This window comes from Crinia signifera, chromosome 4, assembly GCF_055691185.1.
Source record: "Crinia signifera chromosome 4, ASM5569118v1, whole genome shotgun sequence".
Classification (NCBI taxonomy): domain Eukaryota; kingdom Metazoa; phylum Chordata; class Amphibia; order Anura; family Myobatrachidae; genus Crinia; species Crinia signifera.
In genome coordinates, this window is record NC_139220.1 from 222,839,181 (window position 1) to 222,852,369 (window position 13,189).

Below are 13,189 nucleotides of genomic sequence, written 5' to 3' on the forward strand. Positions count from 1 at the left end.
AAATAAAAAAAATTACATTCTGGAAACTATGGATAAGGGTTACTCAACCTTATTTATAAGACCATTTTTACATTATTGCTGATAGTTTTTAAAATAGGTGGCAAGTGCAGCTAGCCCACAAGGGGTCTGGCCAGTCGGGCTCCCTAGACCACACCCCGTACTCTATTTCAGTGGTTCCCAAACTTGGTACCTAGGCATCCTGGGATGGTGCAAGGCTCTTACATGGGAGCCTCAGGTTAGTGGTCCAAGACCAAATCAAATTATTGATGGTAAAAGTGACAGATAAATCCAGTGCTAGTGGCTCAAAATCATAAAATATGTGGACAATCAGAAGCACAAATGTACACCACCACATAAATGACTCTAAGCATGACATTTTACTAAATATACTAATAATAAACTTTTATCTAAAGGGCGCTGATAAAAAAAATGCTATTACTTTGGGTGAGTTATTTTGCTTTTTTTGCACAGTAAATACTGGTTGCATTATCTTTACACTGCAATTTAGATTTAAATTTGAACACACCCCATAAAAAAACTAAAACTTGGTACACACCTACAGATTTATCTGTCCAATATGTCTGGCTTGTGGGAACAAAATTCTGGTATTGTATGGGAGCAAAGGACAATCGACCATCGACCTTAACTCTCTCTGTACATGTTACATTTGCCCCACCTGCAGTGCACATGGGGCCTTATTCTGATCGGTGCGGATTTTACCGCATGCGGACGTCCCGCCGATGTTGATCGTCTGCGCATGTGCAGAGGTCACTCTGCGCATGTGCAGGCGATTTCGCCGCACGTATTCTTTATACGCCGCACAGGGGGCGTAGAGGGGCGTGAGGGGCTACTTAGCCTCATTACCCTATGCATACGCCCCCCGTTTCATGGGCGTTCCCATGCAAACGCGGGGCGTATGCATGGTAATGAGGCCGTGACGCGTGTGTAGGGGGCGGGCATCTGACATCGCCGGATGTCAGCTGCCCGCCCCCATACATGATTTCACACGGACAAGTGTCCGTGTGGTCTTGTGTGGCGGGACCTGGTGGAGCGTGCGGCCCTGCATTCGATGTTCGGCGACCATCGAATGCAGGGGCTGCTCCCAAGACGGAGGAGGCGTATCCCCGTCCAATTTCATGCGGATCGCCACATATCCGCGTACGGACGGAGGTGGCGATCCGTATGGAAGGCGGGCATTCGCCTGCACGGACATGACCGCATATTTCTGATCGGGCCGCACCGATCAGAATAAGGCCCATGGTTATGCCCATTTTGATAACAAATTTACCCTGTGATCAGGTTTGAATTAGGCCCTTTGTTGGAATAACGTTGCAGCACAGAGACAAGAAAATCACAATCTATTTTTACACTTATTGCTCTTTTGCTTGTATTACTATTTACAGAGCACCTATATACATAGGTGTGCGAAGCGCATTTTATTAGGGGGTGCACTGTCAAAGGGGTGTGCCTAGCACCACCTATTGGGTGTGTCTAACACTGACATTCAGGCGTGTCTACTGTACCATCATCTATTGGCACTCGCTACAATATAAAACGTCTCTTAGCCACACCATAATAACCTGCCTATTTCAGCTTTTATCTTCTAATTACTCTGTGTAACAGTACATGTAAATAAAGTCAAAACATATATGGATGATGCAGGTACAGTATGTAGTGATCAGAGGCGTAGCGAGGGCGGTGCTGGTGGAGCACAAGCTCTGGGCACCAGAAGCTTTCAGGGCACCGGAGCAGTACCGGCACCGCCAGCTCGCCCGCTCCCCTGCACTTCCGTCTCCCCCGCTAGCTCCCGGCTATTTAAATTCACATCTCCCACTGGACCGCGCTAGCCAATAGGCGCTTGTGGTCCAGCAGCCAATCAACTGGTGGTTCTCCTGCAGTCCCAGGAGAAGCCCCCTCGCCGCCGGAGCTATAGTGAGTATTTAGGCACAAAGACTATATAGTGCAGATCTGCACTATATAGTCTTGACTGCCCTCACTATGTCGCTGCCGATTTGTGCTCACTCGGGAGTGTGCATCGGCAGCGCATGGGGCTCGCAAGCCCTACAAAGTACACAATCGGCTTGCGATATGGCTTCCAATGTGCACTATATCGGCAACATCGGAAGCCATATCGCCTCCGTGTGTACACACCATAAGGCTTCTCAGCCTACAATCTAAGGATCATAAAGAGACCACACTGAGACTTATTCTTACAATCAATTGAGGAGGCAATAAACACACAGTAACTCCGTGCATGCATTTTTTAATTTGCACAATATTCACTTGTTCATGTTTCATATTTAATGTAGTTTGTCAGATTTTGCAATTTTAATTGCTGAATATTAAAAGGTACATTTTATTGTATCATATGTCCTCTCTTTCTGGGTGCACCAGACCGTGACAAACCAACCCTATCCACTTCCAATTGTACTCTTCTTTGTCCCGTAGTAGCACACCCCTGGAATTTAGGTCTACAAAGATTTAAGATTCATATTAACAGGGGGCCACCCTATCAACATTATTTATTTCTCCCCTAAGTTCTGTGCAATTGACTCTGTAGTATGCTCAACTCCTGCTACTACAGAGCATTTTCACCCGCATGGAGAGGGTCAGGTAGGCAAGTATGCCCTATGGTGTTCTCACCCACCCTCCTGCAACATGGGATTCTCACCCACCCTCCTGCGACATGGCGTTCTCCAACCTCCTGCGACATGGCATTTCTTCCAGCTACATGGACCTGCTGCCGCCAAGCTCCAGCCTCCAGGACCTGCTGCCACTGCGCTCCACCCTTCAGGACCTGCTGCTGCCAAGCGCCACCCTCCACGACCTGCTCCAGACAAGCACCACCCTTCAGGCCCTGCTGCCGCCGACCGCAACTTGACCGGACCGCCTGCCGCAGAACACAACTCTACCCCACCCAACTGTTAGTACTACCCACCACCCCATACCACTACACCACCAACAAATCTCTACTTCTAATGGGGCGAAGCCCCTCACGACGGTGTGAAAAGCGCCGGAGGGCACGATGAATCACCTAGTCATAACATAATGCACATACAATTAAAAATATATTGCACAGGCACCTCTATTGCTTTGCTACCTAAAGTGAAGGATACTCAATAGAGCTGCCTGTGCAATATATTTTTAATTGTATGTGCATTATGTTATGATGTCATTATTACATTTTGTGTTTTTAAAATTTATCACTGTCTAGCGCTACTACCTTTTTGTATTTCTGTTTTTTGCTTAAGGGACTCTCAATCCCTTATTAGTAGCAGCTTCACATTACATCTCACCACAGCGCCCAATTGTGTTGTTTTTACAACCATTTCTGCATATTGTGGGGCAGGTTTATTAAGCTTGGAGAAGAGATAAACTGGAGATAAAGTGGAGAAAAGGTAAAAGGAGATAAAGCACCAGCCAATCAGCTCCCAACTGTCTTTTTCAAACACAGCTGATTGGCTGGTGCTTTATCTCCTTTTACCTTTTCTCCGCTTTATCTCCTCTCCAAGCTTAATAAATCTGCCCCACATGTTGCCTATATCCTTTTTGATTAGGTGCATATTGTGCAGTGTGTACAAACAACAACGATAAAGGGCCAGATGTTCCACGCTTGAAAAGAGATAAAAATGTAGAGTAATACACCATCAGCTAATTGGCACCTAACTGTCACGTTACATGCTGCATTAGAAAAATGACAGGGGAGACCTAATAAACAGGGCCGGACTGGCCATCTGGCACTTCTGGCAAATGCCAGAAGGACCGATGGCCTTGTGGGCTGATTTTGTGGCAGAAAGTGCAGCAGCGCTGAATGAGCCAATCCTGGGCTTCACTGTGCGCCAGGCCCCCCTCGTCATTTGCACGTGACCTGTACATCCAGTTTGCAGGGGAGCTGAGGGGGCTTTTTTCAACACTGTACCAGCACTATGTCCTGGCCGCTTAACAACACCCGCAAACACAGTGGGTGCGTGTATGTGTGTGACTTCTATGTGTAACTGTGTGTGTGTGTGTGTGTGTGTGTGACTGACCATATGTGCATGCTGTGTGTGACAGTGGGTGTTTGAATTTGAACATTGTGTAACACAGTGTGCATCTGTCCCGAGAAAGGAAGGTGGGTACTTATGTAATATCTGGACTCCCATTTTTCTTAAAGAGACCGCGTCCGCTCGCCTTGCTTCGGGCATGGTGGCTCGCTGCGCTCGCCACACTATATAAAATCAACTCCATGCGTAGTTGGATAGTAGGGGTATGAAAAAATGGGGTGCATTTAACATGGGAGCCCAGATAATACATTAGTACCAGAAGATGGTAGGAGAGGGAATACTGTGAGCCCACCCATGTATGAAATACCTTCCATGCACTGTAGGGCAGATCCACCTTTTCCTTGGTCTACATGTTACTAATAGGGTATGTTATATTAGGTCAATAGTTATTAGCAGGGTCGGACTGGGACCAGGAATCGGCCCTGGCATTTTGAGCACACAGGCCCTGCAGAAGACGGGACCCTTGCGCAGCAAAAATGGGGCGTGGAAAGGAGGCGTGGCATCACAAAAAGGAGGCATTACACATTATGGAACACACCGTTAGGCCCATTACACATTGCCGAACACTGTATTGCCCATTACATATTATGACACACACCATAATGCTAATTACACAGTATGGCACACACCGTTATGTCCATTAAGACACAATCTGTTATGCCATTACACATTATGACACATACAGGGGACTCCTGTCATGGATGGATTGGTTTGTAGCGGTCACATATGAACTTGAACCAGTTCAGTCCACCCTGGAGTAAACTTATTAATGTTTTATGGATACCAAGGCTGAACTGGCCTGACACCTTCCGGTACTTGTGTATTATCTGGGCGCCCACTACTCCATTTGCGTAGAGGGCTATTCACGGTAGTGAAATCGCATTGCATCGCATGCCATATTGTATGGCATGCGATGCGATGCGATTTTCCTATCTAATGTATTCACAGCTCTGTGTCAGTGAATCCATTAAAATGATAGGATGCGAAAAAAATCGCATCGCATGCCATTATTGTATGGCATGCGATGCAATGAGATATCTGTTCTGATGGAACCTAGAATAATGCCATTTAATGGTAAAATGACATATAATGTCATTTATTTTGTCCCCCCACAGTCTACAGTTTTGGGGCACAATGTGTGTATATGGCATCACAGTGTGTGTGTGTATTGGGGCAAAGTGTGTGTATACAGTGTGTATGGGGAGGGGAGGGGGGTGGCGAAATATGCCAGTGCTCCGGGCACCGTGGCACCTAGCTACATCACTGATAAAAGGGACATATAAAATCCCCCTCATTCACTGGAGATGGGAATCAGATTTTTCTTTGTTTATCTTTCATGTACTCAGTTAAATGACATTTTGTTGATCTTGCATAGACATAAAACCAGCAAATACGTATGTTCCTTTAGCACCTCAACTCAAAGCAACATTTGTTACACAACAAAACTGAATTTTAAAATTCTCCGGTATTAAACAGGTTAACAGATTTCTTTGTGTAAGAGAAGTCAGATTCTGGCAGCAATACATAAAGACACCTGCAAAGACCTGACACATAATTGGAAAGTGGGAGGACTTTAAATGGAAAATCCTGTGGTTTTAGCATGCTGTGAGAAAGTATTTAAACAGATGTTAAGCTCCAAAATGCAATCTCCGATGATAGTTGTTTTTGAAATGTTATTATCCTTTATGGTCTATTTCATTTATGCTGAATAAATACGATTTTGTGACTCTGTAATTTATTTCCCTCCTGTTACCTCCATTGCTATATTTTCAATTGATTGACTAGTTTTACCAGGTTGATAACTACCACTGTTGCTGATATGGCAACTATGACATCAGTTTTGGATTCAATACTTAATTTCTTTCAACATGATATGTTTCTTTACCATAGATGTTACCTATATAACTTATTTTTCTATATATCCTCATAAATACCCTGTTGTGTGTAAAATGCAGATTCTAATGGGTAAATTTACTAAGCTTGTGTGATTCTGCCAACTTGCAACTCAGCTGATTACGAAAATATGTGGGGATATATTATTTTTTGGTACTTGTGTAGTTTCACAGTGGCACGCTACGCTATGTTGTCACCGTAGTCAGCGTAGTGTCCCCGCGGCAGCCCTGCATAGTCAGCGTAGTGTCCCCGTCAGGCAGCGTAGTCACCGTACTGTCCCCACGAGCTGCAGCTCTGTCCCTGGCGTCCTTGGCAGGCCAAAGCGTGGCTAGCGCAGCGAGCCCCACAAGGGGCCGCGTAAAAGGAGCCCAAAGCGTAGCAAGCACGTGTGGAATACATGTAAAGTTATCCGCTGTGCTCACCACGCTTCAGGCTAATTTTACACATCCCCTAGCGGGGCTCGCTACACTCACCACGCTTCAGGCTCTTTCAGAAATCACCTCCACGCCGACATGGATAGTGGGAGTATGAACAGGTGGGGGGGACGCGTATTGCGTGTGCTCACCACACTTCGGGTTGACATGGATAGTGGGGGTTTTTCAGAAACACACTCACACCTGTCATGTCATCTATCTGAAACAATAATGATGACACGTGTTCGCTGTCAAATGGATTTTAATGACATAAAGAAGAAAGAAGAAAAACAATGATCAACGTTAAATAAAAGCATAGAACAACAAGTCCCAGAAAGTTCAAAAACATTTATTCTTCCCTGACAGCAGCCCCTCCAGATGCAGCTGATGTTGATGCAGCTGATGTTGATGCAGCTGCGTCATCCTCTGCGTCAGCTGCTTTGACGGCAGTTGTGACATGTCAGTGCATGTAATATGTTCAGGAGCATCCTCCACCCTAGGGTTTAGCGCCACATGAATTCCTGCAAGTATGAGTCCAGGTATTGGTGTGCAGTGCCCCTCTGTGTCTGGGTCTACAAAGTTATAACGGTGGTTGACACGCAGGTGGTGGTACCTTGCTTGCTCAAGTTCTTTTGTATTGTACTCACGCCAACAGTCCGAATAGATGGTGGTACCTGGGTCCTGGCATCATGACTAATATAAGATAGGGGGTATGGTAACCTGGCTTAGCGCCTCCCTTGTTTGAACACCACGTGACCAAAAGTAAATATAAAGTAGGATAAAATACTTCCTTTCTATAGGTGATCTGATGTTATGGGGTCCTTCTGTTATTGTTGTTAGCTCCTCAATATTTCGGGGTTCAGCATATGTAGAGGAGACATAAGCTAGAGAAAGACAACAATGTGTATGTCTGTAGATAGTTCTCACTTTGTAATATGGGGTCCTGGCGTCATGGCTGGCCACTGGTGTGATGATGTTAATGATGCTCCTAAATACCAGATAATGACCACCCTGCATACTGGAAATCAGAATCAGCTTTATTGGCCAGGTATACTTGCGAATACTAGGAATTTGTTTTCGGTTTGCTGTGCAGCAGCCAGGTGGGTAACAAGTAAACAGCATACAGTATAAACAATAAACAATATAAACAGGTGGGGGAACATGTACAGTCATACAGAAAGTTATTCCGAGGGGACACCGTGTTAGATTAAGTGCAAATGGTTATGGCGCGACTAGACAGTGAGGTGTTCATGAGTTCACATGGCAACAGGTAAACCACTTGAGGAAAGAAACTTTTTAGGCTTCTGGTGGACCTGGTGGGAATAGCCCTGTAGCGTCTGCCTGATGGCAGCAGGTTAAACAAGCCATGGCCAGGATGTAGTTGGTCCTTGACTCTCTTCGTTGCCCACTTTTTTGCTCTGGACAGGTACAAGTCCTGGACAGAGGGAAGGTCCATCCCGATTATCTTTTCAGCAGTTCTGACTACCTTTTGGAGTCTGCATATATGGGCAGATGAGCGTTCTGAGCTATGCTATATCGCTCAGATCGCTCAGCACACAGCGCTGCACCTGACACCGGCAATAATAGATTTATCATGCATGCTGGATATTAATCGCCAGGGTGATAGCAATGCACTGGGCCGCGCATCGCTATTGCTATGCCCCTATGCACGGAGCGATGTAGGTGCATTTTTCTAAGAGATCTAGTGAGATCACTTAGAAGAGGCCCGGGAATCGCTACATGTGTAGGCTCCATTAGTCTTGGATCCTAAGCTTTTATACATCTCTTGGAAAACTAATCAGCTCTTTTGGATTTCAGTATCATCTGTATGTGGATGATACTCAAATTACTTGTATCTTCCCCAGGTGTGCCACTATCTGTTTTGGTCAAAGTGACTCATAGGGGGACAAATGGCTACCACACGCATCAGCCATATTCCTGCAAAAATATGAATCGTGAATAGGGAAAATTTACTAATCTGCCGTATTCACCTGATTCGTATTTTCCGATGTTGCAGCCGTTCGTAGCCATTCGTATTTTAATACATTTCCCCCAAAAGTCTTTCTGCCATTTCTTCTTGGATGTTATCTAGCCAGCTCATAGTTAATATTTCCATATTTTCTGGAGTTGATTGGGAACTAAAAGTGGCCCTGGAAAAATTTCTAGGAGTGGCCTCATGTGGGTGCCACCAAATCAAAATACACGGGATTAAGACATCACAAAACCAATCTGGAAACAGTTGGTTTCAATTTAGGGCGTGTCAATTTGGAGGGCAAAAATACTAATTTGTGATTTTTGTGAATGAGGGGGTCCAAAAATGGACCTTTTGATGTGTAATATATTAATTTAAAAGATTTTTCCTTATTCGTAAAGATTTACCTTGGTAAATTTGCACTTGATTATAATCTATATTGAAATTTCCGAAAAAAGGGGATAACTTAATATATACTATATAAACCTTTTTTTTTTAAGTCAATTTCTGACAGGTGGCCTCACAGAAGTGCTGGCCTACTGGGAATCTTCCCTGTAAGGTCTATGGCCAATCTGTCCCTAAGTATTTCCAATATTACAAATATTTATGACATTCTATAGCAATTACCAACCTGCTATTTATATCACAATCAGCCCCACCCACAAGCTCGCTGCTTAGATGTCATTATTGACTATGACCTGTCCTTTATTTCCCACATTCAATCTGCTTCCAATTCATGTTATATAAGTCTATAAAAATATATTTAAAAAATTCAAACATATCTTACACAAGAAACTGTAAAACCTCTAATCCATGGGCTATGTGGGCCAGATGTAAGAGAGAGAGATAAAGTGAATGGAGCTACAGTATCAACCAACCAGCTCCTTTAATGGCTGAATACCTAGTATTAGAGTATTTATGCAGTTTGTTTGGGAGGTAGGGCGAGGGGGAGAAAATTGTTGTGTCTATGGGCTGTGTCAGTGGCGTAACTATAGCACCGCAGCCACCGCGGGGGGGGGGGCGCTGTGCATATGGGGGCGCCGGGGGCTGGGGTGCTATAATTACACCTCCCCCCAATCCCCCACAGGCTTACCTATTTCGCTGGTCCCGGCGGCTCCGTTCTTCTGCTGAGGACCACCACAAAATGGCCGCCCCCATATAGCACACAGTTCTCTGAAACTGTCTGCTGTATGGGGGTGGCCATTTTGTGGTGGTCCTCAACAGAAGAACGGAGCCGTCGGGACCAGCGCGAAAGGTAAGGCTGCGGGGGATGGGGGGGGGGGGGTTGAATGGGCGGCGGCGGGGGGCGCACAAAACGTAGCTACGCCGCTGGGCTGTATGACCCCTATATCATTTTCCGTATTAACAATAGGGCATGTTCCCTGATTTATGGAGACAGCCGATATCTTAATGGCCCTTCAGTTAGTAAGAGCATGTCTGTTATAGAAAGGGCATGTCTGGACTGATCCATTCCTGTGTGTATTCCAGCATATTAGAAGTCAATACGCTCTCAGCTTCCCTACAGCTAGTACTGTATCACTTCTAACTACAGTAACCCAACAGCACATTTTAATGTGGTGTAAGGGATAATCTACAGTGGTCAGCAGGAGATTGAGACATGGTCTACCATGGTCAATTCCTGCATTTGTGGTGTGTTATCTAATCTCTTGTAAGTATTCATTTGTCATAAAGTAGAAACAGACTGAAAGCTACTCCATCAAATTAGTAATGGCCCTCAGATGCTAAAAGGGAGTGACACAACTGTGTTTCCCATGTGTTTTGGCTTACCTCAGCATATCCTGTGATCTGCATTGCTTCTGTTTAGCATGCAAACTACAATCTGTGTTGCTTGGTTCTCATTAGCCACCTGAGTGGAGATCCCCCGTGAGTAATAAGCAGAAACCTGAGTGCAGCAGCATTCTCTGTGCATTCTTAGGAATTTAGGCTTCAATGTTTTTAGGCCTACTAGCTCAGTACACAGTGCTTCCAGTTATACTGGTACTCAGCCCAGTTCACAGTGTCTTCAGTTATATCAGTATTCAGCCTGGTTCACAGTGTCTCCAGTTATACTAGTACTCAGCCCAGTTCAGTGTTTCCAGTTATACCGGAACTCAGGCAGGTTCACAGTGTCTCCACTTACAGCGGTTCTCCGCCCGTTTCACAGTGTCTCCAGTTACAGCGGTACTCAACCCGGTTCACAGTGTCTCCAGTTATACCGGTACTCAGCCCAATTCACAGTGTCTCCAATTATACCGGTACTCAGCCCAATTCACAGTGTCTCCAGTTATACCAGAACTCAGCCCAGTTCAGTGTTTCCAGTTATACTGGAACTCAGCCTGGTTCACAGTGTCTCCAGTTATAGCGGTACTCAGCCCGGTTCACAGTGTCTCCAGTTATACCGGTACTCAGCCCATTTCACAGTTTCTCCAATTATACCGGTACTCAGCCCAATTCACAATGTCTCCAGTTATACCAGAACTCAGCCCAGTTCAGTGTTTCCAGTTATACCGGAACTCAGCCTGGTTCACAGTGTCTCCAGTTATAGCGGTACTCAGCCCGTTTCACAGTGTCTCCAGTTACAGTGGTACTCAGCCCGGTTCACAGTGTCTCCAGTTATACCGGTACTCAGCCCATTTCACAGTTTCTCCAATTATACCGGTATTCAGCCCAATTCACAGTGTCTCCAGTTATACCGGTACTCAGCCCAATTCACAGTGTCTCCAGTTACACCGGTACTCAGCCCCATTCAAAGTGTCTCCAGGTATACTGGTACTCAGCCTGGTTCACAGTGTCTCCAGGTATACCGGTACTCAGCCTGGTTCACAGTGTCTCCAGGTATACCAGTACTCAGCCTGGTTCACAGTGTCTCCAGGTATAGCGGTACTCAGCCCGTTTCACAGTGTCTCCAGTTACAGTGGTACTCAGCCCGGTTCACAGTGTCTCCAGTTATACCGGTACTCAGCCCATTTCACAGTTTCTCCAATTATACCGGTACTCAGCCCAATTCACAGTGTCTCCAGGTATACTGGTACTCAGCCTGGTTCACAGTGTCTCCAGGTATACCGGTACTCAGCCTGGTTCACAGTGTCTCCAGGTATACCGGTACTCAGCCAAGTTCATAGTGTTTCTAGTTACACTGGTACTCAGCCCAATTCACAGTGTCTCCAGTTATACCGGTACTCAGCCCAATTCACAGTGTCTCCAGTTTTACCGGTACTCAGCCCGATTCAAAGTGTCTCCAGGTATACTGGTACTCAGCCTGGTTCACAGTGTCTCCAGGTATACCGGTACTCAGCCCAGTTCACAATGTCTCCAGTTATACTGATACTCAGCCAAGTTCATAGTGTTTTTAGTTACACTGGTACTCAGCCCATTTCACAGTTTCTCCAATTATACCGGTACTCAGCCCAATTCACAGTGTCTCCAGTTATACCAGAACTCAGCCCAGTTCAGTGTTTCCAGTTATACCGGAACTCAGCCTGGTTCACAGTGTCTCCTGTTATAGCGGTACTCAGCCCGTTTCACAGTGTCTCCAGTTACAGTGGTACTCAGCCCGGTTCACAGTGTCTCCAGTTATACCGGTACTCAGCCCATTTCACAGTTTCTCCAATTATACCGGTACTCAGCCCAATTCACAGTGTCTCCAGTTATACCGGTACTCAGCCCAATTCACAGTGTCTCCAGTTACACCGGTACTCAGCCCGGTTCACATTGTCTCCAATTATACCGATACTCAGTCCAATTCACAGTGTCTCCAGTTTTACCGGTACTCAGCCCGATTCAAAGTGTCTCCAGGTATACTGGTACTCAGCCTGGTTCACAGTGTCTCCAGGTATACCGGTACTCAGCCCATTTCACAGTTTCTCCAATTATACCGGTATTCAGCCCAATTCACAGTGTCTCCAGTTATACCGGTACTCAGCCCAATTCACAGTGTCTCCAGTTACACCGGTACTCAGCCCGGTTCACATTGTCTCCAGTTATACCGATACTCAGTCCAATTCACAGTGTCTCCAGTTTTACCGGTACTCAGCCCCATTCAAAGTGTCTCCAGGTATACTGGTACTCAGCCTGGTTCACAGTGTCTCCAGGTATACCGGTACTCAGCCTGGTTCACAGTGTCTCCAGGTATACCAGTACTCAGCCTGGTTCACAGTGTCTCCAGGTATAGCGGTACTCAGCCCGTTTCACAGTGTCTCCAGTTACAGTGGTACTCAGCCCGGTTCACAGTGTCTCCAGTTATACCGGTACTCAGCCCATTTCACAGTTTCTCCAATTATACCGGTACTCAGCCCAATTCACAGTGTCTCCAGGTATACTGGTACTCAGCCTGGTTCACAGTGTCTCCAGGTATACCGGTACTCAGCCTGGTTCACAGTGTCTCCAGGTATACCGGTACTCAGCTAAGTTCATAGTGTTTCTAGTTACACTGGTACTCAGCCCAATTCACAGTGTCTCCAGTTATACCGGTACTCAGCCCAATTCACAGTGTCTCCAGTTTTACCGGTACTCAGCCCGATTCAAAGTGTCTCCAGGTATACTGGTACTCAGCCTGGTTCACAGTGTCTCCAGGTATACCGGTACTCAGCCCAGTTCACATTGTCTCCAGTTATACTGGTACTCAGCCAAGTTCATAGTGTTTTTAGTTACACTGGTACTCAGCCCATTTCACAGTTTCTCCAATTATACCGGTACTCAGCCCAATTCACAGTGTCTCCAGTTATACCAGAACTCAGCCCAGTTCAGTGTTTCCAGTTATACCGGAACTCAGCCTGGTTCACAGTGTCTCCAGTTATAGCGGTACTCAGCCCGTTTCACAGTGTCTCCAGTTACAGTGGTACTCAGCCCGGTTCACAGTGTCTCCAGTT